Genomic DNA, 7,127 nt, shown 5'->3' with positions numbered 1-7,127 from the left:
AAGAGCCTTATATATAGGGTCTCTTGAGCGAAATCACATAAGGATTGTACGTATTCCATACCGAAGTGCTGTCGGTGTGAAGATTGAGCTGTGATCGTTGTCATATCAATGCATTCAGTAGATTAAGTGAAGAATCAGCTTTTCCTAGCTTTGTTTCTTGTTTTCCACACCTAAAACAGAGTAGAACACCTCTGAACGACTCATACGGGTCAGATCGCGATCCTACAAGTGGTATCAGAGCTCAGGAGGAGGAGTTCTGCAGAGATTAGCTGGAATTCATCTTGTTTTCTTACTTCTACACCTTCTTTCTTCATCAGATCAAGATTTAACGGTCGGATTTCGCTCAAAATTTCACAGACTGTGTGTTATTGGACATAGACAAATCCCTGAAAGTTTGACACTGAAATTCAGACTAAAAATGGACCAAAATACCCCCGAGTTGATTCGCTCTTACGGACATTCTCTGATTTCGCTCTTAATTCACCTAATTTCGCTCATATGTACACCCAAGAACCCTAATTTCGCTCATATGTACACCTAAGAACCCTAATTTCGCTCATATGTACACCCAAGAACCCTAATTTCGCTCATAAGGACACCCAGAAGCCTGATTTCGCTTTTGTGAACCACCAGAAGCCTGATTTCGCTTTTGTGAACCACCAGAAGCCTGATTTCGCTTTTGTGAACCACCAGAAGCCTGATTTCGCTTTTGTGAATACTATAATTTCACTCATAAGTCATTGATTTTGAAATACGTGTTGACAAGTCATGGATACCGAGTTCTATAACGCGTTTGCAACACCCTCTGGTCCAGCTGCTATTGTTCAAGCCATGAGTTTAGAAAACGAGACAGGAACCACCCAAAAGCCTCCGAAATTGATAAGTATCGAAGAATACTATGGGTGGAAAGACAGATTTGAAAACTGGGTTCAGGCAAATCATCTCAGGTCATGGGAGTGTATTCTCAAGAAATATGTGTTGCCTTGAACATATTTGCAGGTTCTCAAAGAGTTATCAGAGTTTACAGATCAAGAACGGGTTATGTACAAAGCCGAAAAGATGATGATCAGTTTATTGCAACAAGCCATCAAAGAAGACATCTTCATATTGCTACAGCATGACAAAACTACAAAATCCATCTGGGATGCACTTAAAGTTAAATTTGAGGGTAGTGAGAACATGATAAAGAGCAAAAAGGCGTTGCTTAAGAAGGAGTTTGATCTGTTTAGCAGTTTACCGGGAGAGGATATGAAGAAGCTGATAGAACGCTACTGCCACCTAGTGCGATCAATGTCAATGCTAAGTATTACAAAAAATCGTGAAGAATGGGTAGATAATCTTGCCGATGCGTTACCGCAAAAAGAATGGGGAACGTATTTGATGATTTTGAAAAATATGGGTGTTTATGATGGGCTTACAATCTCTCAGTTTATCGAAAAGATCGAGAGTCAGGACTTGGAACAACAGAAGGTCGCGAGGATGAACAATCCGAGTGGTCAACAGGACGTGAAAATGTACTACAAAGGTAGTATTCCAGTTCCAGAAGCTGAGAGAAGTCCGAAAATCCAGACTGCGTTTAGTGCTGGGGATTCAACAGAAAAGATTGATCAGGGTTCTAACAAAAGCAGCGGTGGGTTCTCATCATTTCCAAGTGTCAATCCTAAAGAGTCAAATACAAGCTTTCAGTCTCAGGGCACAAAGATAGGAAATGGTTATGTGATTCAGTGCAACATCGCTCTAAATCTTCTAGAAGGTCAAAGTTTTTCAGAAGACACTGCTAAAGACCACATGGCTCTACTTGGTTCTGTGTTGTTATCTTATGAGGGTCTAGTTGCTGGTCGGATCGGAAATCCTATGCTCACTAAAGAGGATTACGATCAAATAGACGCCGAAGAGATGGAATTGATGGATATCAAATGGTGTCTAGTGAGTGTTCTTAGGCGTGCTGAAAAGTTCAAGACAATTACTGGGAGAAATGACTTTCTTGATGCTCATGTATCTACTTTACGTTTTGATAAATCTAAAGTTACTTGTTTTCGATGCAGGGAGAAAGGCCATTTCAAGCGAGAGTGCAAGAACAGGGAAGCTAGTGGTGCTCAGAATCCATTTGGAAAAGATGATTACTACCAGAAATCCATTTATCAGCAGGTTGGTCAATGACAAGATTCACAGACGGCTCATGGTAGGAAAATTGAGGATTCAAAGAGAGCTTGCTTTGTAGACTTCAACTGGAACAACTACATATCAACTGAAAGCAAAGCATGTTTAGTCAATCAAGATGATGAGAGACTACCTGAAGGCTTCAGCTGGGATATGTTTGTTGATGAAAAGGATGATTTCAAAGCTTTCATCGCTAAGATTGTGAGAGAACCAGACATGTTTACCACCTGGATGAAGTCGATTGGTGAGACAGTGAAGAGTGTGGAGGAACAGTCTGTTGCATCTGACGAAAGCTTAGAAAGTGCTGATGAAGGTTCACAGAGTTCAGATGAGAGTGTACAAATTGATGTTAACTCAGAAAAAGAAGTTGTTTTTGATCAAACACCGTCAGATTCTGGCTTATCAGATGCTAGTTCTGAAAAATCCGTACAGTTTGATCAGTCACCAACTGATGATAGCAGTAGTGATGATGAGGAGGAAAAACATATTAATGTTGCAAAATCTCATCTTTCTCCTGAAAGCTTTCATTTCTATTTTGCAGATCGCTTGGAGAAATTAAAGGAGAAACGAGCTGCAAAAGAACAACAACAAAAGAAAACTGAAGATGTTGTTGAGAACAAGAATGTTGAAAATGTTGTTGAGAAGATGGTTGAGATTGAGCAAGTAAAGGTAGAAGAAAAGGTGAAAGAAGAAGAAAAGGTGGTTGAAGTAGTGAAAACAATCGAAGTTGAGAAGATTGTTGAAGTTGTCAAGCCTTGCACAAAATGTTTGGAAGCATGTAAGGAATGTGCAGCAAAGAATGAGATAATTGCTGAGTATGAGAAGAAGAAGGGGCAGTTGCTGTTCAACCTCAATTATGTGAAAGAATCTTATGATGTCTTGAACAAAATAGTAATTGGTCTCCAAAAGACAAATTCAGAAAGAGAACAAGCTCTAACGATGATGAATGCTGTTATGATGACAAAGCAGAAAGCTATTAATTTTTACATCGAAGAGAGTGCTAAATGGAAGCAAGAGTTGGAGACAGAAAAGATCGAGAATGAGAGAATTAGACGTTTATTGCAAAGTTACTCTAGTTCTGATTATCTCATTGATCGTATTTACCCAACTGTTGCAGGTATGGAAGCTTTTCAAGACGAGAAGCCGAAGAAAAAGAAAGATAGTGGTAAGAAACCGACTGTTAGCTATAACAAGTGTCCGCCTCCAATTTGGGAAGGGTATTCTCCTAGAAAACCAAACGAGGAACAACTTGAAAAAGCAGTCAATATAAAGCTAAAAATCGACACAATTGATGAATTACCAGAAAACATTGACGTCACGTTTACCTCGTCTGACTCTGATCATGAGTCTGAGTTAATCAAAAAGGTGGTCGATCAGGTGTTGGATACTGATGAGGATGAGTCAAAGTCAGAGTCTGGAGGGTCAAATTCGTCAGTCAATAGTCCAAAGTCGTCGGTTAAACGGTCTTATATTAAAGAATTTTTGTTATCAAAAGCAAATTTGGATGATGAAACATTTGAAGTCGCATACACTTTAAATGATTCGGACAAATTATATCCTGACAAAGAATTTCCAATAAGAAGTGTTTGTTTTGACATGATCAAAAAGGTTTTCAAATTGATAGAAATTAACATTTCTGAAATAAAAGATTTAAATCTTACTGGAAAACCTAAAAAGTACACTTCAAGAATTCAACAACGTTTAAACAAGAAAAAGGGTTACAATTCTGGTTCTGGTTTTCAAAAGAAACCAAACCAAAATTGTAGCTACAAAAAGAAAGGTTTAGGTTTTATTCCACCAGAAAATCATAAGAATGAGAAAAATTCTAAAACAAAAACAGAATTTGTTTCAGGTGGAAGTGCAGAGGATGAACAGAAGAAACCATTCTGGAGACAGTCAAACCAGGAGTTTCTTGCTGAAAAGAAAAGGAATGGAGCTGAAGTGTCACATCCAAAGGAAACTCGTACCTGTTACAGATGCAATGAAGTTGGTCACATTGCATGGAATTGTCAGGAAAACGCCAAAACAAAACAGGGAGTTTCTCAGAAATTGAAAGAAAAGATTGTTGATGTTGAACCACCAACCGACAGACTTAAAATTTTTGAAAATTCTACTTATGAGGTTGGTGAGTGTTCGAAAAAGAATTTTTATAAAAAGAAAGAGAATGACAACCAAGTGTGGGTTGTTAAGAAAGTTGATGAGAAAGTCGACGATGAATCTGGTTCCACAAAGCCAGAAGAGCCACAAGGTGAGGTGAAAATTTCAGTGAATGATGAAGAGTTTCCATCACTGAAATTTGAAGAAGTTAAAAAGAAGATTGAAAAGGTTGACATCTCGAACCAATTTTATAACGAGAAAACAAAGTTTGATGTCGAGAAAACATTTAAGGGAAGTGTAAAGAAAATATTTGGGAAAATGTTGAATGGGAAAGCAAAGGGGGTTAAAGATTTCTATGCAACAAAAAAGGCAACTTATAACCCTACTATGCAAGAGTTGAAAGCCATCAAGTCTGAAAAGACTTGGATGGAAGTTTGTTTCCCTTAAACTCTTAGGACTACGCCGGAGATCCCAAGTTTATATTGTGGATCAGGAATCGGCATCATTCTAAATTTTTGATAGGTTGCTTGAAAGAATTTTGTAACACCCCAAAAATGAAAAACACGATAAATAATAATAAACTTAATATGATTAAGGATGAATGGTAATATGGTACTTAAAAGGGGGTTTTAAGGATAATAGTTACAAATGTAACAAGACTTAAGGGGGTAATATGTAAATTATAATTAGTGAGGGTTTAATTATGTTGAAACCACAAAACACACACCCTGTGAGTGTTTGGGATCGAGCAGGAGCAGGGAACAAGGGTTTACCCTTTTGTTCTTGTAAAAACTCACCAATTGACAAGGAAAAATCAATGTTAGATAACTGCATGTTATAAAGTTTCGATCATCTAAGCATCCCTAGTAAACTGGTAAGTCGAATTTCTGATTTTGGTGATGTTTAGAATTTGGGTTTCGACCCAATCATGAAATTGTGATATGATTTGTGTTGTTTAGATGTTAAGGATACTCCCTAGAGTAGAAATCATGCTTGATTTTGGTTAATTGAAAGAAAGCCTCTATAAACCCACTTTGTGAAATTTGTATTATGAATATGAAGATTATAGGAATTATGAATATATGTAATTTGATATGTAATTCAGCTTGTAGTACCCGAATGCTAGATAAATTGATGAAGATTAAAGGAATTGTAAGAATTAGATTGAGTAGTGATGACATATAGGATGAAATAGCAAGTCATGCTTAAAATGCTTGTACACTATGCTTTATTATGTAACGCACACTAGGTGTTCGATGAAATGCTTGAAAGAGTAATTATGTGTAAATTGGAACGTGATGGAATGAAAGTTGGGGTACTAAACGAATGAATGAATATATTGATTTAGGTGTGAAGGAAGAAGGTTCGAATTCTAAGAAATCGGAAGGATCACAAGACCGAGGTATGTTCCGTTGCATACGAAAGTTTACTTTTATTTGTTAATAATTATATTGAATAACCCTTGTTATAATGATTATACTATGTTATAGTGATTACGGTGCTAGTAAATGAATTAGCAAACCCTTTGCGGATTTGTCTATGCTAACGAAAAATTATGCTATGGTATGCATGTCGACCGGTTCATGTAACTAGGTCGAGTAAGAATATGAGACCATCCGACTAGAACGGGTGGTCGTGTAAGCAAAATCGTAGTGCATGAAGTTCAATCCGTTATACGGATAGAACGAAAGGTTTATGTTGAAAGCAAACAACCCGTTGTTACCGGGTTGTAAACGATACGCATAATTCTCTTTATGAGAATATAAGCTTACCCATTTAAATGGGTAAATCGAATGCATAATGATAAGAATGAAATCAATCGAATGCGGCTAATAGGTGGTATTGTAAGCAAAATAAGTAATAAGACTAACTTTTTAAATTTGTTGTTGAATGTAGGTAAATCCTCGACTTAGGCGTATGGACGGCTTGGAACGTGCACACTTGATCTACGCCCGCCTCACGCTTCCGTCACAAATTATTTTGAAATGGGTTAAGTTTTGGTCATATGTATTTTAAGTCTATGTAGTATGTTGATACCTTGTCGTTGGGTAAGAACTTAGTAGTTGTAGTCATGTCGTGTCCAATGTAAGCTTTGTCCGCTTTGGGATTTGTCAAGAATGTTAAACATTGAAGTTTATTGTGTAAAACAGGTGGTTAATGGTTTTAAACGAATAGGTCATGCCGAAATTTCCAAAAAAATTTCCCTATTTATTTTATATGTCGAATTAAGTAGAATATGGGGTGTAACATATTTGAATGAGTTTTAATTTTACAGGTTGAAGGACTACGCTGGAGCTTCCAGGTTGGTAAGTGTGAAGCAGGAATCGGCATCCTGATTGGTAAATGTAGACGTAACATTCCTACAAGGGGTATTGTTTCAGATATACCTTCATGTGGTATTGTTTGTGAACTTACAATTGGTTCAGAGGTTCCTTGACTGATAACGATAAATCAGGGACATTAAGTTGTACTTGATTTACTACACATGGTAAAGATAGACAAGATGATGAACCATATCCCCGATTTTAACAAGTGGTAAACCTACAAGTGGTAAACACAAACTCACTTTCCGGAAAAATCATTTTGATTAAAACAAACTTAAGTGTTTTGAAATCTAAATGAGAAAATGGTTTGTGAAAGGGGGAGTTCTGATTGTTTATGCCTTAGTGGATGGCGAATTGATGCAATTCAATATCAGTTGTCAAGTTTCTGTATAGTTTTATGTTTCAAGTGGGTCAAGAGTTTTAGTTTGTTTTTCAAACTTTTCTTTAATGTGTTTGCATTTTAGGGGGAGTAGAAATTTTTCAGAAAATCCAAAAACATTAGAAAATTTGAAAAAGCACAAAAACATGATAAAACCAAAAACGAGT

The 7,127-nt window shown here is 36.9% G+C and overlaps 1 long non-coding RNA gene across 1 annotated transcript; it reads left to right on the top strand.

Annotated features, from left to right (window-relative positions):
* Positions 1-5,001: 5,001 nt before the first annotated feature.
* LOC110897065 lies at positions 5,002-6,429 on the top strand. The gene is made up of 3 exons (XR_002568410.1): positions 5,002-5,131; positions 5,606-5,659; positions 6,154-6,429. It is a non-coding gene; the product is annotated as an uncharacterized LOC110897065 (long non-coding RNA).
* The last annotated feature ends 698 nt before the right edge of the window (positions 6,430-7,127 follow it).

This window comes from Helianthus annuus, chromosome 12 (genome assembly GCF_002127325.2).
Source record: "Helianthus annuus cultivar XRQ/B chromosome 12, HanXRQr2.0-SUNRISE, whole genome shotgun sequence".
In the NCBI taxonomy this organism is placed as follows: Eukaryota; Viridiplantae; Streptophyta; class Magnoliopsida; order Asterales; family Asteraceae; genus Helianthus; species Helianthus annuus.
The sequence above is the reverse complement of the archived record's forward strand: the minus strand, read 5'-3'. Positions and strand labels throughout refer to the sequence as shown.